General features: G+C 49.3%; 1 long non-coding RNA gene and 1 pseudogene across 1 annotated transcript; both read left to right on the top strand.

The window, feature by feature from the left end:
• Positions 1-7,426: 7,426 nt before the first annotated feature.
• Positions 7,427-14,710, top strand: LOC140418502 (uncharacterized). The gene is made up of 3 exons (XR_011945090.1): positions 7,427-7,953; positions 8,780-8,863; positions 11,923-14,710. It is a non-coding gene; the product is annotated as an uncharacterized lncRNA (long non-coding RNA).
• Positions 14,711-24,373: 9,663 nt separating this feature from the next.
• On the top strand, positions 24,374-25,327 carry LOC140422643 (uncharacterized; annotated as a pseudogene).
• The last annotated feature ends 2,078 nt before the right edge of the window (positions 25,328-27,405 follow it).

Below are 27,405 nucleotides of genomic sequence, written 5' to 3'. Positions count from 1 at the left end.
CTAGAGGATCAGAGGGATCTTGGTAGGCATATCCATAGGTCCCTGAAGACAGGAGACCAGATAGATAGGGTGATTAAAAAGGAATATGGAATACTTGCCTTTATTAAGTAAGTAAGAAGTTTTATAACACCAGGTTAAAGTCCAACAGGTTTGTTTCGATGTCACTAGCTTTCGGAGCGCTGCTCCTTCCTCAGGTGAATGAAGAGGTCTGTTCCAGAAACACATATATAGACAAATTCAAAGATGCCAAACAATGCTTGGAATGCGAGCATTAGCAGGTGATTAAATCTTTACAGATCCAGAGATGGGGTAACCCCAGGTTAAAGAGGTGAGAATTGTACCAAGCCAGGACAGTTGGTAGGATTTCGCAGGCCAGATGGTGGGGGATGAATGTAATGCGACATGAATCCCAGGTCCCGGTTGAGGCCGCACTCATGTGTGCGGAACTTGGCTATAAGTTTCTGCTCGGCGATTCTGCGTTGTCGCGGGTCCTGAAGGCCGCCTTGGAGAACGCTTACCCGGAGATCAGAGGCTGAATGCCCTTGACTGCTGAAGTGTTCCCCGACTGGAAGGGAACATTCCTGCCTGGTGATTGTTGCGCGATGTCCGTTCATTCGTTGTCGCAGCGTCTGCATGGTCTCGCCAATGTACCATGCTTCGGGACATCCTTTCCTGCAGCGTATGAGGTAGACAACGTTGGCCGAGTCGCACGAGTATGTACCGCGTACCTGGTGGGTGGTGTTCTCACGTGTAATAGTGGTATCCATGTCGATGATCTGGCACGTCTTGCAGAGATTGCCATGACAGGGTTGTGTGGTGTCGAGGTCACTGTTCTGAAGACTGGGTAGTTTGCTGCAAACAATGGTTCATTTGAGGTTGCGCGGTTGTTTGAAGGCAAGTAGTGGGGGTGTGGGGATGACCTTGGCAAGATGTTCATCGTCATCAATGACGTGTTGAAGGCTGTGAAGAAGATGACGTAGTTTCTCCGCTCCGGGGAAGTACTGGACGACGAAGGGTATTCTGTCGGATGTGTCCCATGTTTGTCTTCTGAGGAGGTCGGTCCGGTTTTTCGCTGTGGCGTGTTGGAACTGTCGATCGATGAGTCGAGTGCCATATCCCGTTCGTACGAGGGCATCTTTCAACGTCTGTAGATGTCTGTTACGCTCCTCCTCGTCTGAGCAGATCCTGTGTATACGGAGCGCTTGTCCATAGGGGATGGCTTCTTTAATGTGTTTAGGGTGGAAGCTGGAGAAGTGGAGCATCATGAGGTTATCCGTGGGTTTGCGGTAAAGCGAAGTGCTGAGGTGACCATCCTTGATGGAGACGAGTGTGTCCAAGAATGCAACTGATTTTGGAGAGTAGTCCATGGTGAGTCTGATGGTTGGATGGAACTTATTAATGTCATCGTGTAGTCGTTTCAGTGATTCTTCGCCGTGGGTCCAAAGGAAAAAAATGTCATCGATGTATCTGGTGTATAACATCGGTTGAAGGTCCTGTGCGGTGAGTAGGTCCTGTTCAAACTTGTGCATGAAGATGTTGGCGTATTGGGGTGCGAATTTGGTCCCCATGGCTGTTCCGTGCGTCTGGATGAAGAACTTGTTGTCGAAGGTGAAGACGTTGTGATCCAGGATGAAGCGGATGAGTTGCAGAATTGCATCTGGAGATTGGCAGTTGTCAGTGTTGAGTACTGAGGCTGTTGCAGCAATGCCGTCGTCATGGGGGATGCTGGTGTAGAGTGCCGAGACGTCCATTGTGACGAGGAATGTTCCTGGTTCAACTGGTCCATAGGTGCTGAGTTTCTGTAGGAAGTCTGTCGTGTCGCGACAGAAGCTGGGTGTACCTTGCACGATGGGTTTCAAGATGCCCTCGATGTAGCCAGAGAGGTTCTCACACAGGGTCCCATTGCCTGAAACGATAGGGCGGCCTGGTGTGTTGGCCTTATGTATTTTCGGGAGGCAGTAGAGATCTCCAATGCGGGGAGTACGTGGGATGAGAGCACGTAGGGTGCTCTGAAGATCTGGATCCAAGGTCTTGATCAGTCTGTTAAGTTGGCGGATGTGTTCCTTGGTCGGATCTGCGGGTAACTGTCTGTAGTGTTCTTGGTTGTTCAGTTGTCGGTATACTTCTTTGCAGTAGTCCGTTCTGTTCAGTACGACAGTGGCCCCCCTTTATCTGCTGGTTGATGACGATGCTGCGGTTGGTCTTGAGAGCGCGGATGGCATTGCGTTGTGCTTGGGTGACGTTCGGGGCTGTCTTGTGAATGCGACTGATGAATCTGGCATTGACGCGACTCCTGACGGCTTGAGCATACATGTCGAGTCTAAGGCAGCGGCCTTCCGGAGGGGTCCAATTCGACTCTTTCCTCTTCGGTTGCCGCACCGCAGATCTCTCGGTCTGCTGTTCCGGTTCATTGGTAGTCTGCTTGGGTTCGCTGTTGGCCTCTTGGGGTCTGTGGAAGAATTCCCGGAGCCTCATTCGCCTGATGAATTCCTCCGTGTCTGCCGCGAGACTGATGGGGTCCATTTTGGTGGTGGTGCAGAAATTAAGCCCTCTGCTGAGGACTTCGATTTCATCTGGTTGAAGGGTGTAGTCTGACAAGTTGACAATAGATTTCCCTGTATTGTTTTCTACTGTGACACCGGGGGTGGCTTGGTTGCTGCCGGTGGTGATGCCAAGTTTCTCAAGCTTTCTGTTCTTGGTATGCATATAGGTGGCATAGTATTGTTGTCTCATCTGTTTGGCGGTGTTCCGCAGCTGGTCTGCTGCATCCTGAGCGCAAGTTGAGAATATGGCCTCTATCTTGGTTTCCAGGTTGCGTCGTCTGCTGTAGAGCTGGCGGACGAGGTGGTTGAGGAGTGTGAGAGAGGTGCGACGGCAGAGTCTCTCAGCGAAGTCTGTGTTGTAGGTCGACTTGAGTGGGTTTGTGATCTGTAGCCCTTTTGGGATCTTGTCTGCTTTCTTGCATCTTTGTAGAAACTTAATGTCAGTGTCTATATGCGCGATCTTCCTGGAGATCCTCTCCACTTTGAGCCGGCAGTTTGCGGTGTCGATGGTAGCCATGATGTGGAGATGCCGGCGTTGGACTGGGGTGAGCACAGTAAGAAGTTTTATAACACCAGGTTAAAGTCCAACAGGTTTGTTTCGATGTCACTAGCTTTCGGAGCGCTGCTCCTTCCTCAGGTGAACTAACTAAGGTGAATTAACTAAGGCATAGAATATAGGAGCAGGGAGGTTATAATGGAGCTGTATAAAATGCTGGTTAGACCACAGCTGGAGTAGTGTGTGCAGTTCTGGAAGGAAGTGATTGCACTCGAGAGGATGCAGAGTAGATTCACCAGGATGTCCTGGGCGGGAGTATTTCAGCTAACAAGAGAGACTGGATCGGCTGGGATTGTTTTCCTTGGAGCAGAGATGGCTGAGAGGGACCTGATTGAGGTATAAAATTATTCAGTGAATTAGTGGTGAATAGATGGGGTGAATAGGAAGGAACCTTTCCCCTGAGTGGAAGAGTCAATAACCAGTGGGCAGAGAAGGAAACTTTCCCCTGATTGGAGGGGTCAATAAGCAGGGGCATAGATTTCGGGTAATGGCAGGAGGTTTATAGGAGATGCAAAGAAAAAGTTTTTTCACCCAGAGGTCGGTGGGAATCTGGAACGCACAGCCTGAAAGTGTGGTAGAGAATGTAAATTTCACAACATTTAAGAAGTATTTAGATGAACATTTCAAATGCCATTGCATGGAAGGCAACGGACTAAGTGCTGGAAAATGGGATTAGAGTAAATCGGTGCTTGATGGCTGGTGGAGACCCGATGGGTCAAAGCGCCTCTTTCACTCCTGGAAAAACTCTCTGACTCAAATCGTACCATTCAAATCAATGGAATTCTCAGGACCACATTGTGGAGGAAGGTTGCTTACACATAATGATAAGCAGCACTCGCACAAGCAGCAAAACACATAACTTTGGTCAGACAAGATTTTCCCATTTGAAATCCATATTGACTATTCATTGTTATGTTTATCTTTTCCAGATTTTAAAAGTTCCCTCCTTTACTCAGGATTCGATTATTTACCAATGTGAAGCTAATTGTTTCATAATTTCCTGGGCATGTTCTGGCCACCATTTTAAATATAGGAATTACATTACTGAGCAGCCAGTCTTTTAGAACTGATCCTTTTTAATGAATTATTAAATATGAGCAGTAATGTCTCTCCCTGCGAATCTTTTAAAATACGTGGATGTAATCCATTTGGATCAGGGGTTTTATCCCCTTTGAGTTTGATTAGTGTAATCAATAATCACCTCATCATTCAATGTCCTGTTGACCTGTTCTATCTCCCTGGGAAACAATGATGCAAAGTAATGATTTAATATTTCTGTTATTTCTATATCTTTCCCAGAGGTATTATCCTGTCTGAACCTTAATGCTCCCTAATGCTTCACAGCGGCATGGTCCCAGGTTCAATTCCGGGCTTGGGTCACTGTCTGTGCGGAGTCTGCACGTTCTCCCTATGTCTGTGTGGGTTTCCTCCGGGTGGATCCGGTTTCCTCCCACAAGACCCGAAAGACGTGCTGTGAGGCAATTTGGACATTCTGAATTCTCTCTCAGTGTACCCGAACAGGCGCCAAAATGTGGCGACGAGGGGCATTTCACAGTAACTTCATTGCAGTGTTAACGTAAGCCTCTGTGTGACAATAAAGATTATTATTATTTACTTTCCTCCTAACATTAACTGGCTGCAGTTTAATCTTCAAGATATATGTTGGTTTTTGTGATGGCAGCGTCCCTTTTTAAAAGCCATCGTCTGTGATCTTATCCTTCAATTTAAGAACTCCCAAAGAAACTGCTGAACAATAAAATTATGAATTTTTACTTCAGTCCTAAATTGTTTTTGTAAAAAAACTCTGCAATTCCTCTGATTAACATCTCCAATTAGAAAATGCTGATCAATCCTCACTGACAATCCTTACTGACTGGCACGCTTTTCACAGTGACACCTCCATCACGAAAGTAAATTATCAAAGAAAATATAATAGGTCAATATTTTACAAGAACATCAATAAAATAATAATACTAATCTTTATTGTCATAATTAGGCATACATTAACACTGCAATGAAGTTACTTGAAAATCCCCTAGTCGCCACACTCCGGCGCCTGTTCAGGTGAATGTTCAATTCACCTAACAAGCATGTCTTTCGGGGAGAACGTACAGACTGCACAGGCAGTGACCCAAGCGGGAATCGAACCCGGCACCCTGGTGCTGTGAAGCAACAGTGCTAACCACTGTGCTACCATGCCACCCTAATGATGCTGTTTGATGCTCACATTGTCACGGTAGTGACTGATTGGCAGCAACCTCTTCCCAGTCATTACAATCAATGCTTATTACATAAGTGGAGAATGAACAGGAGTGGAGTAAATTCAGATACAGGCAAGGCAACACCCAGTTATTAGCCTTGACCAGAACATCAGCTTTTTCAGCATTGTTTCTCCAGAGTTATTGAAACTCTCGAATGTCTCGCAGGAAGGAATCGCAGGTTTAGGTGCTGATGGATATCCTGGTGCATCCTCAGCCACCAATAGTAATTATATATAAAATCGAGGATTTGAAATACGTGAAGGTAGGAGGTATGATCAATAAGTTTGCAGATGGAAAATTGTTGGTGTGGTAACTAGCGAGGACAAAAGCCTTAAATCACGGGATGATACAGATGGGCTGGTCATATGGGGGCAGAACTGTCGCAAATGGAATTTAACCAGGAAAAGTGGTAGCTCTTGCACAAAGTCAGTACAGATATGATAGAACATAGAAAAATACAGCACAGAACAGGCCCTTCAGCCTACGATGTTGTGCCAAACCTTTGTCCTAGATTAATCACAGATTATCATAGAATTTACAGTGCAGAAGGAGGCCATTCGGCCTGTCGAGTCTGCACCGGCTCTTAGAAAGAGCACCCTACCCAAGGTCAACACCTCCACCCTATCCCCATAACCCAGTAACCCCACCCAACACTAAGGGCAATTTTGGACACTAAGGGCAATTTATCATGGCCAATCCACCTAACCTGCACATCTTTGGACTGTGGGAGGAAACCGGAGCACCCGGAGGAAACCCACGCACACACGGGGAGGATGTGCAGACTCCGCACAGACAGTGACCCAAGCCGGAATCGATCCTGGGATCCTGGCGCTGTGAAGCAATTGTGCTATCCACAATGCTACCGTGCTAACATTAAGAATAAATTAATCTACACAATATCATTCTACCGTAATCCATGTACCTATCCAATAGCTGCTTGAAGGTCCCTAATTTTGCCGACTCAACTACTTCCACAGACAGTGCATTCCATGCCCACACTACTCTCTGGGTAAAGAACCCACCTCTGACATCCCCCTATATCTTCGAACATTCACCTTAAATTTATGTCCCCTTGTAATGGTTTGTTCCACCCGGGAAAAGGTCTCTGACTGTCTACTCATCTATTCGCCTGATCATCTTATAAACCCTTATCAAGTCGCCCCTCATCCTTCTCCGTTCCAATGAGAAAAGGCCTAGCACCCTCAGCCTTTCCTCATAAGACCTACTCTCCATTCCAGGCAACATCCTGGTAAATCTCCTTTGCACCTTTTCCAAAGCTTCCACATCCTTCCTAAAATGAGGCGACCAGAACTGCACACAGTACTCCAAATGTGGCCTTACCAAGGTTTTGTACAGCTGCATTATCACCTCACAGCTCTTAAATTCAATCCCTCTGTTAATGAGCACCAGCACACCATAGGCCTTCTTCACAGCTCTATCCACTTGAATGGCAACTTTCAAAGATGTATGAACATAGACCCCAAGATCTCTCTGCTCCTCCACATTGCCAAGAATCCTACCGTTAATCCTGTATTCCGCATTCATATTTGTCCTTCCAAAATGGACAACCTCACACTTTGTGCCGAGTGACTTCCATTGTGTTGGATCATTCTAGAAAACACTGAACATATGACGAGCAAGATGGAAGAAGATGCAGGAATTATTGATTCTGGAATTGAACCCAGCAAGAGTTTGGATCTTCTGGGAGGAGAGAGGAAGGACACATTGGGGATAAAAACCTTTAAGTTCTGCATTGTTCCACAGGAGAACAGCATTTGAGAAATGGAGAATAGCAGAATACCCATTGACAATAAATTGTTTGATTATTTTCGCAATTGGTGACCAAGTTATTTTGTATTAACTGTTTCAATGGTGCGGCTATTACCCAACATTCCCTGCGTCTGCGAATGTGCCCTATTCATTCCACGGAGCCCAGTGCGCAGATGCAATGTTGGGTTGTATCTGGAGCATGCGCAGTGTCACTTTGCTCGGAGGTCTGCGATTGCGGGAGCAGCTGTTTTGGGTGGTGAGGTGGAGGGAGGAATGGAGCCGGGAGTCGGGGTGGGGAGGGAGTGAAGGCTTCATAAACACCCTCTGCTGGTCACAAGGCCGGAAAAACACCCTGCAAATCCCGCGTTTGCAGCTGCGGTGCTTTTATCTGGTATTAGGCCCAGTTCCACGGCCGCCATCTTTGTTTAGCGGCGCGGCTGAGGGGTCATCTTGATGACGTGTCAGAGGTGGTGCTTCAGGATCCTGGTGACCAGGAGAGAAAATCATTGTCTCGATGATTGACAGGCCCCTCCAGAGGGGTGAGGTGCTACTTCCATGCGTAGCAATCCGAAGAACAGAAGAATAACATCAGAATTAGCAGCAGGAGTAGGCCATTCGGCCTATTGACACTGCTCTGCCATTCAAGAAACGCTGATCCGAATGTGCCATTAATTACATTTTCCTGTCTGCACCCAAAACGTTTGACTGTCCAGTAGATTAAAAAACACCAACGCAGCTTTGAGTATATTCAGTGACCCAGCGCCACTGCTCTCTGGGAAAGAATTCCACGAATTCAGCTTTGACGAAGTCATCGACTCAAAACGTTAGCTCCCTTTTCTCTCCACAGATCCTGTCAGACCTGCTGAGATTGTCCAGTATTTTCTGTTTTTGTTTCAGATTCCAGCATCCGCAGTAATTTGCTTTTATCCACAGACTGATGACCCTCTGAGGGAAGACATTTCTGCTTATCTCAGTGTCAAATTGGAGAATTCTTATCTTTAAACTGTCCCCCTTAGTTCTTGAATCCCCACATGGGAAAATATTGTTTCATCAAAACCACTCAGAATTTTAGATGTTTCAATAAGATCACCTCTCATTCTTCTAAACTTCATCGGGTACAGACCAATCAGGCTCAATCTTGCTCCATAAAACAAACTCTCCCATCCCAGAAATCAGACTAGTGAAACTTCACTGAACTGCCTGCAAAGCAAGTAAAACCCTCATTAAGTAATCCTGGGACATGAGCACTGCTGTCTCACGGCACCGAGGTCCCAGGTTCGATCCTGGCTCTGAGTCACTGTCCATGTGGAGTTTGCACATTCTCCCCGTGTTTGCATGGGTTTCACCCCCACAACCCAAAGATGTGCAGGGTAGGTGGATTGGCCACGCTAAACTGTCCCTTAATTGGAAAAAATGAATTGGGTACTCTGAATTTTTTTTTTTTAAAGTAATCCTGGGACTGGCAACAGGGGGAAAGAATGTTTGGAACTTCTATCCTGGACTCGAAGAGTGATGGATTTTGAAAACTCCTTTTACCGGGGGTTAGGAGAGGATTTACACCCAGCAAACTCAAACCAAGATAAATGTTTGTCTGATCTTAATTTCTAACCTCGACTAACATTTCTGACCATTGTAATTTCCTTTGACAGCTGCTTCCAAAGCTTCTGATATCTTTCCAGCCAAAGGTTGCAGCAGGAGATTGTAAACTTGGAAACACTGAAATTGTGACAGAGGTGAGTATTATTATTATTATTTTTTATGATAAATTTAGAGTACCCAATTATTTGTTTCCAATTAAGGGGCAATTTAGCATGGCCAATCCGAAGCTGGCACTCCCAGTGCAGACTTTGGTGTTGTGAAGTTGTTGCTGTGGTGCAGAGTGGCTGCTGCTGTTGCTGCTCTCTCTCTCTCTCTCTCTCTCTATTGCTGCTGCTGTTGCTCAGTTTTCTGCCTGTGTCCAGTGCTTGTTGCTGCCTGGAGGAAGGAGAGGGGAGAGAAGGACGGAGAGAGGAGAGAAGGACAACAACAAGGAGGTAACTTCAAAAACAAGATGGGAGTAAAGCCCTTTGGACTGCTTGTTTGCTGGGCCTCTCCCGGGTTGAGGGCCAGGCCCAGTCTTCCCAACTGATAACATCTGCCTTCAGCAAGGACAAAATCCTCCTTATTCTTACCAGTGTGCTTGTTCCAGGGCAGAGGGATCGAGTGGGCAGTGTGTTTGCTGAGCCCCCTCCCGGACTGAAGACTCCACACACCAGCAGGGAGGAGGTGGATTCTATTGGGTGGTCGTTCCAGGGTTGCAGCACGGACTGTGTTTTTGCTGAGTCCAACTTGGGCCAAAGACCTCGTGAACCAGCGCCACTTACCTCCTTGTGCACCTGCTCTGGGCCTGGCGAAGCGCATCAGTTGTAGGTCCAGGCAGCTGGCGACCGAGGGGGTCATCCGATCAGACTATTTACTCCTTTTCCGCGGCTACATTCGCAGCAGGGTGCCCTAGAAAGGGAGCATGCAGTGTCCATGGGCACCATCAAAGCCTTCCATGCCCGGTGGGCACCGCAGGGGTTGGGGTGCTTTATTGACCCCTTTAAATGCACTCTCATTCGATGTTTTTAAGTTTCTGCTGATCTTTGTTACATTTGGCAGTGCCCCTAACTGGAGCGGCCCTTTTTGCTTTGTCCCTAAGTTTGTTTCCTTTGTTCTATTTTGTTGGTGGTCCTCAAAAGAGTGGCCAATCCATCTGGCCTGCACATCTTTGGGTTGTGGGGGTGAGACCCATGGAGAAACGGGGAGAATGTGCAAACTCCACATGGCAGTGACCCAGGGCCGGGAACGAACCTGGGTCCTCAGCACCGTGAGGCAGCAGTGCTAACCACTGCCACCGTGCCACCCTTTGTCATGATGTTTCCATTCCTATTTTATCACACACCTCCCAGTGACACTCATTGTAACACAGAAACTTCAAAATATCAATGCTACCTTGCATCTTGCCCTCCTATTATTGTCTAATGATAACAGTAACAGAGTAATGCACACCAAAATTGGAATATCAGATAGGTTGTTGTCTAATAATAATAGTAATTCCACTCCACCCGACAAAAGGCCTTCTCCCTCTGAGGGCATCATGATAACGTTTAAGAGCCTTCTAACATTAGCCGTGAGTTCCTAGCCCTTTCCAAATCCCATCTGGTCTTCCCCTACCACCCCTGGGGCACAGTCCTCTATCCTTGTGGCCAATATCTTAGCCAGCAGTTTGGCATCCAATTCAATAGGGAGATTGGTCTGTATGACCCGCATTGCTCAGGGTCCTTCTACCGTTTCAGAATCAATGAGATTGAGGCTTGCGACATTGTTGGGGGAAGGACTCCCCGCTCCCTTGCCTCATTAAATGCCCTCACCAGCAGTGGGCCCAATATCTCCGAGAACTTCTTGTAGAATTTCACCAGGTAGACGTCAGGCCCTGGGACCTTGCCCAACTGCATGACCTCCAGCCCCTCCATTATGTCCTCAATTTCAATTGGGGCTCCCAGCCCTTCCACCAGTTCTTCCTCCACCCTCGGGAACCTCAACTGACCCAAGAACTGCCTCACCCCTCCAACCCAGCCGGGGGTTCCGACTCGGATAACTTGCTATAAAAGTCCTTAAACACCTCATTCACCCCCACTGGGTCCAGGACCGCATTCCCACCTCTGTTCTTTACTCTCCCTAGCTCCCTGGCTGCCTCCCTTTTCCTCAGCTGGTTCGCTAACATTCTATTGGCCTTTTCCCCAAACTCATACACCGCTCCCTTTGCCTTTCTCAGTTGTTCCACCGCTTTCCCCGTAGACAACAGCCCAAACTCTATTCTGTAACCTCCACCGCTCCTTCAATAACCCCCCATCCGGGGCTTCCGCATATCTCCTATCCACCTGGAGTATCTCCCTAACCAATCTATCCCTCCCTGCTCGTTCCACCTTTTCTCTATGGGCCCATATCAAAATTAATTCCCTCCAACCACTGCCTTCAGTGCTTCCCACACCGCTGCTGCCGAGACTTCCCCTGTATCATTTATTTCCAGATCGTTCTGGATGGACTTGCTCACCCGCCCACAGACCTCCTCATCTGCGAATAGTCCCACATCCAACCTCCATAACGGACGCTGCCCTCTCTCCATACTAACCCGTAGATCCACCCAATGTGGGGCTGATCCTACAGAGCAGGAGGCCCTTTGGCCCATCGAGTCTGCACTGATTCTCTGAAAGGACACCCTGCCTAGGCCCACACCCCTACCCTGTCCCTGTAACCCCATAGCCTCATCTAACCTACCCATCCCTGGACATTAAGGGGCAATTTATCAAGGCCAATCCAAGTAACTTGTTCTTCTTTGGATTGTTGGAGGAAACCGAGCACCAGGTGGAAACCCACGCAGACATAGGGAGAAAGTGCAAATTCCACACAGACAGTCACCATGGCTGGAATTGAACGCAGGTCTCTGGCGCTGTTACGCAGCAATGCTAATCACTGTGTCACTGGAAGCATAGTTTCTTTATCAATATTACTGTTTATGAAGCTCAAGATCGAATTTGTTTTGCCTACTACTCTCTTATTATGTCTTGTAGATATACAAAATCCCTCTTCAGCTCTTTCTCTCTCCTCCCAAAAAGGCCAGTTGTGTTTTTATGACAATCCAGCAGTTTTCATGGTCACTTTTTCCCAGTGCCGGCCCCACAAATGACCAGATTCATTCAGCTAAATTTCACAACCTGCCTTTGTGTTTTTGTGGGTTCTCTCTCACTCCCTATTTTCTGTTTTCAATCAGTTTCACAGGGTGTTCGAAGGGGAGGCTTCCAAGTCCGGAAACTCAAACCAAGCATCACATCAGGATCTGACAGAGTCCTCTATTTATCATATCCTGAATATCAGCGGATTTTGAAACTGGAAGGAAAAAGCATTGTTCACAGTGGGGAGAAACCGTACACGTGTTGTGTGTATGGACGAGGATTCAGTCGATCATCAGGCCTCACAAGCCACAAATGCAGTTACACTGAGGAGAAACCGTGGAAATGTGCGGACTGTGGGAAAGGGTTTATTTCCCCATCCAAGCTGGAAACTCACCGACGCAGTCACACTGGAGAGAGACCATTCACTTGCTCCAAGTGTGGGAGGGGATTCATTCAGTCATCCGGCCTGCTGAGACGCCGGCGAGTTCACACTGATGAGAGACTGTTTCAATGTCCAGACTGCGGGAAGAGCTATAAAAGTTCTGAGGAACTGATGAGCCATCAATGTGTTCACACTGACGAGAGGCCGTTCAGGTGCTCTCACTGCGGGACTGGGTTCAGACGATCATCTCACCTCACTGTACATCAGCGAATTCACACTGGGGAGAGACCATTCACCTGCTCCCAGTGTGGGAAGGGATTCACTCACTCATCCCCCAGGCAGACACACCAGCGAATTCACACTGGGGAGAGGCCATTTGCCTGCTCCAAGTGTGGGAAGGGATTCACTCGGTCATCTGACCTGCAGAAGCACCAGCGAGTTCACACTGATGAGAGACCGTTTCAATGTCCAGACTGCGGGAAGTACTATAAAAGTTCTGGGGACCTGATGCTCCATCAACGTGTTCACACTGACGAGAGACGGTTCAGGTGCTCTCACTGCGGGACTGGGTTCAGACGATCATCTCACCTCACTGTACATCAGTGAACTCACACTGGGGAGAGGGCATTCACCTGCTCCGAGTGTGGGAAGGGGTTCACTGAGTCATTCAACCTGCAGAAGCACCAGCGAATTCACACTGGGGAGAGGCCATTCACCTGCTCCAAGTGTGGGAAGGGATTCACTCAGTCATCTACTCTGTCCATACACCAGCGAATTCACACTGGAGAGGGACCGTTCCCCTGCTCCGAGTGTGGAAAGAGATTCACCACTTCATACCACCTGCTGAGACATCAACGAGGCCACAAGTAACCACAGTGATTGGATTTTGCTGTTCCTCACATTCAGGACTGAACCATATTCATTTGGGTCTCTTTCTGCTGATAACAAACTCCAGCCCATTTACAGGGGCTAATATTCTGGCTAAAAGTCAAATAAGATTTGTGTGAAATACGCAGAGTGCTGAAACTTTTAATATCTCTGACACAAGTTAGTTCCTTTTGAAGTACTCTCGCTCTTCCCTGTCTCTTCCATCCTCACCTCCAACAAGAAGTGTGAGGAGCTTGTGGAGCATCTTTGTGACTGAGATTGAGTAAATCTGATCAGCTCCCTCTGCTGCTTCCCTCCCTTCCACGAGCCCACCAGACCAAACTGTCTCTACATTTCATCCTTGTGACTTCTGGTGGCGGCCATGGTGTCGGAGGAGGTCACGCATTTGCTAACTTCCGCTCGTGACGGACCTTTTGGAACTTTTCTCCTGATTTTCCGGAATTTTATTAGAAACATCGGTGGAGAGTGAGACAGTGAGGAGAAATCCTCCACCAGTATATGGAGCCGTGGACCAGAAGTGGTCGTATAAGAAGAATTAGTTGAGCAGCGAAGGTGACTGTAGAACCTGCAGCACGGGAAAGCATGGCGGAGGCGCAGGATTCCGGTTTGGTGGCACAGTGGTCAATGGTACAGCGGGTGGAGTTCATTCAGGAGAGCTTCGCCAAGCACATGAAGGAAGGGTTAGACCTGATTAAGGCAACGATTGATCGGGTGGAACAGGGGCTGGAAGCCCACGGACTGGCGATCCAGAAGGTGTCCGAGCACGAAGACCATTTAACCGCGTTGGAGGCGGAAGTGGGGCTGATAAGGGACCACGAGAAAAGATTGCAGGAGGACCTGGAGAACAGGTCCCGGAGACAGAACCTGAGGATCGACGGCCTCCCGGATGCAGTGAGGGGTCGGACGCAAGGGCATATGTGACAAGTTTGCTGGAAAAGTTGATGGGAGATGGGGCGTTTTCTCGACCCTTGGAAGTGGACAGGGCGCATCGAGCGTTTGCGAGGAGGCCCCGAGCGAATGAACCTCCGAGGGCGATCCGGGTGCGAATGCACCGGTTCCTGCACAAGGAGCGGATTTTGCGGTGGGCCAAGCAGACACGGAGCTGCAAGTGGGAGAACTGTGAGTTGCGCATTTACCAGGACCTGGGCATGGAACTGGCTAAAAGACGAGCTGGATTCAATAGGGTAAAATCGGCCCTCTTCAAGAAGGGGGTGAAGTTTGGGATGTTATACCCAGTGCGTCTGTGGGTCAAGTATGAGAACCAGGAACTTTACTTTGAATCGCCGGATGAAGCGATGGACTTTATCAAAGCCAAAAGGCTGGCAGGGGGTTGAGGACATTGAACCTTGGGGGAGGGTATTGCGGTATCGATTCTGTTAAAGCTTTCTTAGTTTTGATCTGTATATGCAGTGCTCTCTGGAACAGGTTTTTAGGCCGTTGCTCAGATTTGTAAGTTAACTTTGTTTCAGTGGGTGGAGGGATTTTTACGACTGTGTTTATTGGGGACTGTGATGTTTTGAATATGTATGTTCGAGCGGAGTGGGGAGGGGATAGGATGTCTGGCGCCATGGACGGGGGTCACCAGGCTAGCTCACGGAAGTGCAGCGGTGGGTGAGCAGGTGGTAAGTTTGTTCAGGGGGGGTTGGGATTGTGGTGTTGCTAATAGTGGGGTGGGGGGGAGAGGGAGCTGCTCTGCTGACCGAGGAGAAACTGTTGCTGGGAGACAAAGGGGAGGGCGGGCCCTCGGAGGCGAGGGACGCGAGCTGGAGGCTGGCTTAAGAAGGGTGATCGGCTTGGGGGGGAGGGGGGTGGGAGAGGCGGAAAACCTCCCGACTAGGCTGACCACATGAAATATTAAGAGGGCTGAATCGGCCGGTTAAGAGGGCTCGGGTGACTTCCGGTTGCGGCTATGCCTAGGTAGGTCGCGCGTTCGGCAGCTCTCGCCGGGAACGGACGTTTGGGCTCTCTAGAGGGGCCCCAACGGCAATTGTTCGACGGCTCCCAGTATGGAAAGGTGACAGCAAGGTCCCCCCGATATTATATGGATTGGACCAGGAGTGGAGCGGTGAAAAAAGTGATCTTGGAGCAGCAAAAAGTGCGAGGGAGGAAAAACAAGATGGCAGCGGGTGGAGACCAAGCAGCATGGGCGCAGTGGTCGCAGGAGCAGCAGGAGTTTCTTAAACGCTGCTTTGAGGAGCTGAAGACAGAAATGCTGGCGCCAATGAAGGCGGCGATTGAGAAGCCAGTGGAGACCCAGAAGGCCCAAGGGGCGGCGATCCGGGAGGTGCGGCAAAAAGCCTCGGAGAACGAGGATGAGATCTTGGGCCTGGCGGTGAAGGCGGAGGCGCACGAGGCACTGCACAAGAGGGGGGCGGAAAGATTTGAGGACCTGGAGAATAGGTCGAGGAGGAAGAATCTTCGGATTCTGGGTCTCCCTGAAGGAGTGGAGGGGCCCGATGCTGGGGCATATGTGAGCACGATGCTCAATTCGCTGATGGGCGCGGGAGCCTTCCCGAGGCCCCTGGAGCAAAATGGGGCTCACTGGGTCCTAGCAAGGAGACCCAAGGCCAACGAGCTGCCAAGGGCTGTAGTGCTGAGGTTTCACCGCTTTATGGACAGAGAGTGTGTCCTGAGATGGGCCAAGAAAGAGCGGAGCAGCAGGTGGGAGAACACGGAGATCCGAATCTACCAGGACTGGAGTGCAGAGGTGGCAAAAAAGAGAGCTGGTTTCAATCGGGCTAACGCGGTGCTCCATCGGAACGGGATGAAGTTCGGTATGCTGCAGCCAGCGCGATTGTGGGTCACGTTCCAGGATCGGCACCACTATTTTGAAACGCCTTATGATGCATGGCACTTTCTACGGACTGAAAAGTTGAACTCAAATTGAGGGTTTGTTGTGGGGGGATGTTTACTGTGCATATGGTGTTTATTACGTTTAGGGAATGTTCCTTTGGTTTGGGTGCTGGAGGGGGATGGGTGAAGGGATTTGATCGGGAGAGTGTGGGCGTCGGTGTTGGAGGGGCAGACCTCCACGAAGGAAGAGGGGGAGTGGAGGCCCGGGGATGGGGAATTGGGGTAAGGCCGCAAAAGGAGCTGCGCCAGAGGGGGCGGGGCCGGCTCAGGAAAGCGCGGGCTTTTTCCCGCGCTAGGGAAGGACGGGGGGTGGGGGGGGGGGGGCGGTGTTGGGGAGGAGCGCAAACTGACTGCCGGGGGGGGGGGGATTCTCACACTGGGGGGGGGTCGATGGAAAGGTGGGAGAGGCCGGGGTCAGCAGGAATCAGCTGACTTACGGGAGTGTTATGGGGGGAGCAAAAGGGCTAGATGTGAATTTAGCGGGGGAGGGGGGTATAGGGTTGCTGCTGCATTGGCCAAAGGGGAGCTGGAAGTAGGAGAGGTGGTCGGGGCGGGGGTCCGCCGTCTGGGGGACTGGAGGGTGCGGGAGGCGCGGGCACGTGGCTGGCCTAGAAAAGGAGATGGCTAGTCGGCAGGAGGGGGAGGGGGTGAGCAGCCCCCCAATCCGGCTGATAACTTGGAATGTGATGGGCCTGAACGGGCCGGTCAAGAGGGCCCGGGTGTTTGCGCACTTAAACGGACTGAAGGCAGAAGTGGTTGTGCTCCAGGAGACACATTTGAAGGTGGCAGATCAGGTTAGGCTGAGAAAGGGATGGGTAGGACAGGTATTCCATTTTAGGCTGGATGCGAAGAACAGAGGGGTTGCACTACTGGTGGGGAAGCGGGTGTCGTTTGAGGCACTGAATATTGTAGTGGATAATGGAGGTCGATATGTGATGGTGAGTAGTAGGTTGCAGGGGGTGCGGGTGGTACTGGTAAACGTATATGCTCCGAATTGGGATGATGCCGGATTTATGAAACGCATGCTGGGTCGGATTCCGGACCTGAAGGTAGGAAGCTTGATAATGGGGGGGGGGGGTTTCAACACGATGCTGGACCCAGCACTGGATCGCTCTCGGTCCAAGACGGGTAAGAGGCCGGCTGCGGTCAAGGTGCTGAGGGGTTTTATGGACCAGATGGGGGAGTGGATCCATGGAGGTTTGTCAGGCCCCTGGCCAGGGAATTTTCATTCTTTTCCCACATCCATAGAGCCTACTCCCAGATAGATTTCTTTATTTTGAGTAGGGCGCTAATCCCGAAAGTGCAGTGAACGGAGTATTCGGCTATAGCCATCTCAGACTACGCCCCGCACTGGGTGGAGCTGGAGTTAGGAGAGGAGAGGGACCAGCGCCCGCTGTGGCATCTTGATGTGGGATTATTGGCGGATGAGGAGGTGTGTGGGCGGGTGCGGGGGTTCATTGAAAGATATTTGGAGGCCAACGACAACGGGGAGGTACAGGTGGGGGTAGTCTGGGAGGCGCTGAAGGCGGTGGTCAGGGGAGAGCTAATCTCCATTAGGGCCCACAGGGAGAAGAGAGAGGGCAGGGAGAGGGAGAGGTTGGTGGGGGAGATCTTAAGGGGGGACAGGAGATATGCAGAGGCCCCCGAGGAGGGGCTACTCAGGGAGCGACGGAACCTCCAGATGGAGTTCGACCTGTTGACCACAGGGAAAGCAGAGGCACAGTGGAGGAAAGCGCAGGGGGCGACGTATGAGTATGGGGAGAAGGCGAGTCGGATGCTGGCACACCAGCTTCGTAAGAGGGAGGCAGCGAGGGAGATAGGTGGGGTTAAGGATAGCGGGGGGAATACGGTGCGGAGTGCGGTGAGAATAAACGAGGTATTTAGGGACTTCAATGGGGATCTGTACAGATCTGAGCCCCCAGCCGGGGAAGAGGGGATGCAACGATTTTTGGATCAGCTGAGGTTCCCGAGGGTGGAGGAGCAGGAGGTGGCTGGTTTAGGGGCGCCAATTGGGCTGGAGGAGCTGGTTAAAGGATTGGGGAGCATGCAGACGGGGAAGGCCCCGGGGCCAGATGGGTTCCCGGTCAAGTTTTACAGGAAATACGCAGACCTGCGAGGCCCATTGCTAGTGAGGACTTTCAATAAGGCAAGGGAGAGGGGAGACCCTGCCCCCGACAATGTCCGGGGCGCTGATCTCGCTGATCCTGAAGCGGGACAAGGACCCACTGCAATGTGGGTCGTATAGACCGATCTCACTCCTCAATGTGGATGCTAAGTTGCTGGCAAAAGTGCTGGCTACGAGAATTGAGGACTGTGTCCCGGGGGTGATTCATGAGGACCAGACGGGATTTGTAAAGGGCAGGAAGCGAAACACTAATGTGCGGAGGCTCCTCAATGTGACCATGATGCCCTCGGTGGAGGGAGAAGTGGAGGTAGTGGCAGCTAATGACGTAGAGAAGGCCTTCGACAGGGTGGAGTGGGAGTATCTTTGGGAAGTGCTGCGGAGGTTTGGGTTTGGGGAGGGGTTCATCAGTTGGGTCAGTTGCTATATAGAGCCCCGGTGGCGAGTGTGGCTACGAATCGGCGGAGGTTGGAGTACTTTCGGCTGTACCGAGGGACGAGGCAGGGGTGCCCCCTGTCCCCCTTGTTTGCATTGGCAATTGAGCCTCTGGCCATGGCACTAAGTGAGTCCAGGAAATGGAGGGGACTGGTCCGAGGGGGAGAGGAACATCAGGTGTCGCTGGATGCGGACGACCTGTTGCTGTATGTGGCAGATCCAGTGGAGTGGATGGCGGAGGTCATGCGGATCCTAAGGGAGTTTGGGGACTTCTCGGGGTATAAGCTCAATGTAGGGAAAAGTGAGCTCTTTGTGGTGCATCCAGGGGACCAGGAAAAGGGGATAGACGACCGACCGTTGAAGAGGGCGGAAAGGAGCTTACGGTACTTAGGGATCCAAGTGGCTGGGAGTTGGGGGGCCCTGCACAAGCTCAATTTGACGCGGTTGGTGGAGCAGATGGAGGAGGATTTCAAAAGATGGGATGTGCTGCCACTCTCGCTAGCGGGCAGGGTACAGTCGGTTAAAATGATGGTCCTCCCGAGGTTTCTCTTTGTGTTCCAGTGCCTTCCCATTATGATTCCCAAGGCCTTTTTCAAACGGGTAGGTAGGAGCATCATGGGTTTCGTGTGGGCAAATAAGACCCCAAGGGTAAAGAGGGTGTTTTTGGAGCGTAGTAGGGACAGGGGAGGGCTGGCGCTGCCAAATTTGTGCGGCTATCATTGGGCTGCCAATGTGGCGATGATCCATAAGTGGGTAATGGAGGTAGAGGGGGCGGTGTGGAAGAGGTTGGAGATGGCGTCCTGTGTGGGCACGAGCCTGAGGGCGCTGGCACCACTGCTGCTCTCGCTGACGAGGTACACCACGAGTCCGGTCGTGGCGGCGACGTTGAAGATCTGGGGGCAGTGGAGACGACACAGGGGCGAGGTGGGAGCCTCGATTTGGTCCTCGATTCGGGAGAACCAGCGATTCGTCCTGAGAAGGGTGGATGGGGGGTTTCGGAGCTGGCATCGGGCAGGGATTAGAAGAATGGGGGGACCTGTTTATAGATGGACGTTTGCGAGCCTAGGGGCATTGGAGGAGAAGTTTGGGTTACCCCCGGGAAATGCTTTCAGGTATATGCAAGTGAGGGCGTTTGTGAGGCGGCAGGTGAGGGAATTCCCGCTGCTCCCGGCACAGGGGATTCAGGACAGGGTGATTTCGGGTGTATGGGTTGGAGAAGACAGGGTTTTGGCGAGCTACCAGGAGCTGAAAGAAGAGGAGGCCTCGGTAGAGGAGTTAAAGGGCAAGTGGGAAGAGGAGCTTGGGGAGGAGATAGATGAGGGTCTGTGGGCTGATGCCCTGAGTAGGGTTAATTCTTCCTCCTCTTGCGCCAGGCTCAGCCTAATACAATTCAAGGTTACTCACAGAGCGCATATGACAGGGGCGAGGTTGAGTAGGTTCTTTGGGGTGGAGGACAGATGTGGGAGGTGCTCGGGAAGCCCGGCGAATCACGTCCACATGTTCTGGTCATGCCCGACACTGGATGGGTTTTGGAGGGGTTTCGCGAGGATTATGTCCAAGGTGGTGAAAGCCCGGGTCAAGCCGAGTTGGGGGTTGGCATTATTTGGGGTAACGGACGAGCCGGGAGTGCAGGGGGCGAAAGAGGCCGGTATCCTGGCCTTTGCGTCCCTGGTAGCCCGGCGGAGGATCTTGCTATTATGGAAGGACGCAAAGCCCCCAGTGTGGAAGCCTGGATAAATGACATGGCAGGGTTCATTAAGCTGGAGAGGATAAAGTTTGCCTTACGAGGGTCTGTGCAGGGGTTCTTCAGGTGGTGGCAACTGTTCCTAGACTATCTCGCAGAGTGTTAGGAGGAGGTCAGCTGCAGCAGCAACCCAAGGGTGGGGGGTCTCTTTCGGGGGGGGAGGAATTCGGGTGGGTGGGTGGGGGTGGGGGGGGCTTCCCTATGGGTACGTTTGAATGTCATTGGGGGGGGTTACTGTATATGGGGGAAACCCAATGTATAAGTTTTGTATAATTTTTGACTTGTGTTTCTTTCGTTTTGCTATTGGGGGGGAGGGGGTTTGTTAAAAATTCTGTTGGAAAATTTGAATAAACATATTTTTTTTTTAAAGTAGGCTTACATTAACATTGCAATGATGTTACGGTGAAAATCCCCTCTTCGCCACATTCTGGCGCCTGTTCGCGTACACAGAGTAAGAATTCAGAATGTCCAATTCATCTAACAAGTCTTTCCGGACTTTTGTGGGACAAAACCAGAGCACTCGGAGGAAACCCACGCAGACACAGGGAATACGTGCAAACTCTGCACAGACAGTGACCCAAGCCGGAAATCAAACCCGGGTGCCTGGTGCTGTGAAGCAACAGTGCTAACCACTGTGCTACCATGCCGCCCATTGTTACAAACATTGTTGAAAGTGGTGGGACTGGGAGCCTCATTGAGAAGGTCCATATGATGTTCTGGATTGGTTGGAGGAAACAAATATTAAATTGACTGGAAATGAAGAAGTAAAGACAATATCTGTGCTATCATGGAGACTAAACTGTACAAAATGAAAAATCCAATAACTAGATTGAATATAATAATAATAATCTTTATTATTGTCACAGGTAGGCTTACAATAACACTGCAAGAAGTTACTGTGGAAAGCCCCTAGTCGCCATATTCTGGCGCTTGTTCGGGTACACAGAGGGAGAATTGAGAATGTCCAAATTACCTAACAGCACATCTTTCGGGACTTGTGGGAGTAAACCGGAGCACCCGGAGGAAACCCACGCAGACACACGGAGAATGTGCAGACTCCGCACAGACACCCAAGCCAGAATCGAACCTGGGACCCTGGAGCTGTGAAGCCACAGTGCTAACCACTGTGCTGCCCATATAAATACTGTGTTAGGTTTTTCCATTAGGAACAAGTTGTAGATGACCATCATCTCCTGGATTGTGCCCAGACTTAAATTCTCTTCCTGCCGTACGATCCTCCCCCAGATTGTCCTTTCTGAGTTCCTGCCAGGTGATGTTAAACACTAAGGTAGCAAAGCTAAAAATCTACAACAATGGGTTTAACACAAAGCTGATTTATTTGAGAAATAACAAGAGTACTAAGCACTTATAATTATTAACATCAGCAGAAAGAAACACCAAAAGTCAAAATGAACATGGTTTAGTCCGGGACGTGGTTAACAGCAGCAATAATAGCAGAATCCAACTCCTGCAGTCACTCGTGAAGTCGTTTGTGTCTAACCAGGTTGTCTGACTGAGCAAATCGCTTCCTACACGTACAGCAGGTAAACAACCTCTCACCAGTGTGAACTCGCTGGTGTCTCAGAAAGTTGGATGAACAGGCGAATCCCTTTCCACATTCAGAGCAGGTGAATGGTCTCTCCCCAGTGTGTGCACGTTGGTGTGTCAGCATTTCACATCTGCTTTTAAAACTCTTCTCATAGTCAGAACATTTAAATCGTCTATTGCTAGTATGAACATGTTGGTGCGCAGTGAGGAGTGATGACTGAGTGAATTTCTTACCACAGGTGGAACAGGTGAATGGCCTCTCCCCAGCATGAGCTTGCTTGTGTGTTCGAAGATCAGATGAATTTGTGAAACCTTTCTCACAAACAGAGCAGGTGTACGGTCTTTCCGCAATGTGAAATCGCTTGTGTATCAGCAGGTGGGATGAGCGAGCATATCCCTTCCAACACTCGGAGCAGATAAATGGTATCTCCCCTGTGTAACCCCACTGGTGTGTCAGAAAGTCAGATGAATTAATGAATCACTTCCCACACACAGAGCAGGTGAACAGTCTTTCTCCAGTGTGATTGCATTGATGAATTTGCAGTGTGGATGGATAAGTGAATCCCTTCACACAGTCCCTACATTTCCACGGTTTATCCATGCTGCAGTTGTCTCTCCAGGTTGGATGATCACTTTGAGTCTTGTTTACACATAGATCATATGTATGGTTTACCCCCACTGTAAATGGTGTGATGTTTGTTTCAGGCTGTATAACTGGTTAAAGCTCTTTCCACAGTCAGCTCACTGGGACACTCTCGCTCGGTGTGTGTGTATCTCGGTGCTTTTGCAGTCACTCCGTTGTTTCAAATTCTTTCCCACAGACAGAAATAACATTCTCCTTCCACATTCAAAGGCTGAAGATATACTTGTCCTCGGGCAGCACAGTGGTTAGCACAGTTGCAGAATAGAGATCAAAAGAACATAAGAAATAGGAGCAGAATTGGGCCATTCGGCCCATCGAGTCTGCTCCGCCGTTCAATCCTGGTCTTTATGTTCCTCAAATTCCAGTATAATTCAGAATATTCTCTCCTCCTGCGCTCTGGTGTCCTGTGCTGTGGATCGGGGATATTCGCCACAGCGGGGAATGCTGTGTAATAGTCCCGTCATTGAATGTCTCCATTAGTTTATAGTGATTTTTTATGCTGAATGGAGAGATTAAAAAACAAGTTAATGATCTTACTGAGAGCCAGTGGGCCAGGATATAAAATGAATGAATTAGTACAGAATCTCAAGGGATCTACACCATAATTCCATCCTGGTTATTGTAACAGCAACAATATCAGAACCAACGACGATGAACAGATGTAAACTCATTAATGGTCAGTAAACGGGGGTTAACGAATGAAGCTTTTCCCTGTGCAAAATATTTGCACAGCGAATCATGAATCAAATCCTTTCGTCTTTGAAAATTGGAGTGTTAACAATTGGAAATGGTGAGTGAACCCCTTTGGACATGTGTAATATCTGAATGGTCCCTCTCCAATGTTTCTGTGTTATTGTGTCAGTAAATGGACGACCCCGTGAATCCACAATTAGCTGGCGAATAGTCTTTTTGCAGAGTGAGTGTATCCTTGCGTTTTCTGCCTGGAATGGCAAACAAGGATCATCCATAATCAACAGTAACTACTTGCATTTATAGAGCACATTCACTATGTTTATAAAAATTTGAAGCAATTCACAGAAGCATTAATACTCTCCATATTAAGGGAATCATTCCAACATATCATGCTTGTGCCTTCAACATCTTCCCCAAAACACTGCAATAATTTCTGTGCAATAAAAGAAGAAAGTTCAAGTTTTGCCAAAGTAAATCGGTGACTTTGGAAAACAGTCTTTGACACTGTGTAGATTTAGATTTATTGTCACATGTACCGAGGTACAGTGAAAAGTATTGTCATGCGTATAGTCCAGGCAGATCTTTCTATACATGGAAAACATAGGGCATACAATAAATACACAACGTATATACATAAACCTGGACAATGGGTGAAGCACATGGAGTACAGTGCTACAAGAATAGAGAAGATGCATAGAGAGATTAGTTCAGTCCATAAGAGGGCCATTCAGGAGGCTGGTAACAATGGGGAAGAAGCTGTTTTTGAATCTGTTGGTGTGTGTTCTCAGAGTTTCGTATCTTCTGCCCAGTGGAAGCGGTTAACGGTCACCATCCTGCTTCAGCCACTGGAGGATGGTTCACATCAGAGGATGGGGGAGGGGGGACAATAAATAAGAGCTTACACCTTGCACTCAAATCAATGAGGACTCTGATCTCTGGTAAGGACGGAAACCTTGGCAGGTGGGCGGGGAAGATTCAGAAACACCCGCTGGAGGCCCCAAACCCCCAATAAGACCCACTGATTTTATTGTCAGTTTGCGGACAGGAGCTGGAGAACTGAACCCAGGCAGAGGAGAGGGAGGGAGAAAACTGGGAGTGGAGGAAAGAGTGCAGATGGTGAGATGGGTTTGGATTTCAGCCCAAGGAGGAGGGAGAGTGTGTGGGACGGGGATTTACAGGCCTCTTTACAGTTCTATCATCCTTGTTTTCTTTATAAAATCAATTCCACAGGATATTAGGAGAGGATTTGCAGTCAGACATCAGAAACATCATTTCAAGATCTGACAGCTGCTCCATTTATTGAAACCTATCATCGGAATTTGAACATGGAGCGAAAATGCACCGTTCACCAGAGTGAGAAACCCTACACATGTTCAGTGCGTGGACGAGGCTTCAGCCATTCATCCGGCCTGTCGAGACACAAGCGCAGCCACACCATGGGGAAACCGTGGAAATGTGGGGACTGTGAGAAGGAATTCAATTACCCATCGGAGCTGGAAACTCATCGCCACAGTCACACTGGAGAGAGGCCATTCACCTGCTCAGTGTGTGTTGGGGGGTGGGGGGATTCACTGCATTATTCATCTTCCAGTCACACCAGAGAATTCACACACTGGAAAAGCGGTTCAGCTGCTCATTCTGTGGAACGAATTTCAGGCAGTCATTCGCCCTCACTGCACCAGCGAGGTCACACCAGGGAGAAACCATTCATCTGCTCCCTGTGTGGGAATGGATTCACTCAGTCATCTCAGCTGCTGATACACCAGCGAATCCACACTGGCGGAAGGCCATTCACCTGTTCTGTGTGCGAGAAGAGATTTGCTCAGTCATCTGCCCTGCTGACACACCAGAGGGTTCACACTGGGAAGAGGGCATTTGGTTGCCTTGAGTGTGGGAAGGGGTTCACTCAGTTATCCAACCTGCTGACACATGAGCGAGTTCACAAGTGAAGTTGGATTCTGTTGTTAATGCTGCTGTTAATCACACTGAACAATGTTCATTCCGACAGTTCGAGTTTGTTTCTGCTGATGTTCAAGGTTATTCAGGGGAGATGGTGGTGTTGTTGTAATGTCACTAGATTAGTAATCCAGAGGCCCAGGTTAATTCTCTGAGGACATAGGTTCAAATTCCCACACATGCTCTTGCATGGACTCGATGGGCCAAATGGCCCCCTTCTGTGGCGTCACCATTCTGATTCTAAGACTGAATCTCTAAGACTGATTCTAAGACTGAATTCAGCAGTAGCTGAGATAATATAAATTCAGTTACAAAATCTGGAAAGCTAGTCTCAGTTAATGATGACAATGAACCCAGCATCGATTTTTTTTTTAAACAAATTTGGTTCGCTAATGTCCTTTCAGGAAAGCTGCCATCCTTATCTGATCTGGCCAACATGCAACTCCAGATCAACAGCAATGTGGTTGCCACTTAACTTCCCTCTGAAATGGGCCTCGAGGTCACTCAGTTCAAGGGGAATTAGGAATGGGCAACAAATGCTGGCCTTGCCAGTGATGCCCACATCCCCTTAAAGAATAAAGAAATAAAAGTTAATAACTGGACCAGAGTTTAATATTGGGGATCTACAGCCGATTGCGTACACGGGGCTGTGGTGCCCCTTTCACAACTGCTGTCTGATCTTTCCCCAGAATTCAGAAACGCTGATCAGGTAATTCCTGAATTGACTTTTGGTAAGAACTCTACATTTCAGTGTCTGAAATGTGCCACTGAAATGTGCCACTGATTAGCATCTTCAATTAGAAAGTGCTGATTAACCTTGCTGACAATTCTTACTAAGTTGTACATTACACACAGTGACACCTCCATTATCCAACAGTGAATGGGAATTGGTCGAGAATCGAGAGTCTCCAAATGCTATCCCTCCTGTCAGGTACAGAAATCTCCTGATGTGGAGAAGCCGGCGTTGGACTGGGGTGAGCACAGTAAGAAGTTTTACAACACCAGGTTAAAGTCCAACAGGTTTGTTTCGACGTCACTAGCTTTCGGAGCGCTGCTCCTTCCTCAGGTGAATGAAGAGGTCTGTTCCAGAAACACATATATAGACAAATAGTCTTCAGAACAGTGACCACGACACCACACAACCCTGTCATGGCAAACTCTGCAAGACGTGCCAGATCATCGACATGGATACCACTATTACACGTGAGAACACCACCCACCAGGTACGCGGTACATACTCGTGCGACTCAGCCAACGTGGTCTACCTCATATGCTGCAGGAAAGGATGTCCCGAAGCGTGGTACATTGGCGAGACCATGCAGACGCTGCGACAACGAATGAACGGACATCGCGCAACAATCACCAGGCAGGAATGTTCCCTTCCAGTCGGGGAACACTTCAGCAGTCAAGGGCATTCAGCCTCTGATCTCCGGGTAAGCATTCTCCAAGGCGGCCTTCAGGACCCGCGACAACGCAGAATCGCCGAGCAGAAACATATAGCCAAGTTCCGCACACATGAGTGCGGCCTCAACCGGGACCTGGGATTCATGTCACATTACATTCACCCCCCACCATCTGGCCTGCGAAATCCTACCAACTGTCCTGGCTTGAGACAATTCACACCTCTTTAACCTGGGGTTACCCCATCTCTGGATCTGTAAAGATTTAATCACCTGCTAATGCTTGCATTCCTAGCATTGTTTGGCATCTTTGAATTTGTCTATATATGTGTTTCTGGAACAGACCTCTTCATTCACCTGAGGAAGGAGCAGCGCTCCGAAAGCTAGTGACATCGAAACAAACCTGTTGGACTTTAACCTGGTGTTGTAAGACTTCGTACAGAAATCTCCTCAGCACGGGAATGGAATCGACCTCAAGAAATAACCATGTATTAATCTTTTAAATCTCAAGAAAGTCATTATATGTTATGGCAAAAGCTCACACTCAATCTATCTTGAATAAAGCTTTCACAACAGCTTGCTGGCTGACAATTATAGGACAGGCCTGTGATCTCTGCTCAGAACAAGACTCCAGCACGGGTTTTAAAACAAAACATTTATAACCCTGATTCAGTTGGATACGTAAACCAATTGTCGTTGGTTTGTCTGAGTAAATGTTGCACCAGGCCTTTGAGAGAGAAATAATAATTTTAGACAGGAAAGTGATTTTGAAGTGATTGATTCTAATTTCAACCCAACAACACTCTGGTGACAACATGGACGAAAGGTTTTATATGGGGAGGTGATAGCGTAGTGATATTGTCCTCCAACTAGACCAGTAATCCACAGGCCCATGGTCATGTTTTGGGAAATTTCAA

Source organism: Scyliorhinus torazame, chromosome 5 (genome assembly GCF_047496885.1).
Source record: "Scyliorhinus torazame isolate Kashiwa2021f chromosome 5, sScyTor2.1, whole genome shotgun sequence".
Lineage (NCBI taxonomy): Eukaryota > Metazoa > Chordata > Chondrichthyes > Carcharhiniformes > Scyliorhinidae > Scyliorhinus > Scyliorhinus torazame.
This window is presented reverse-complemented; position numbering and strand designations above follow the sequence as displayed.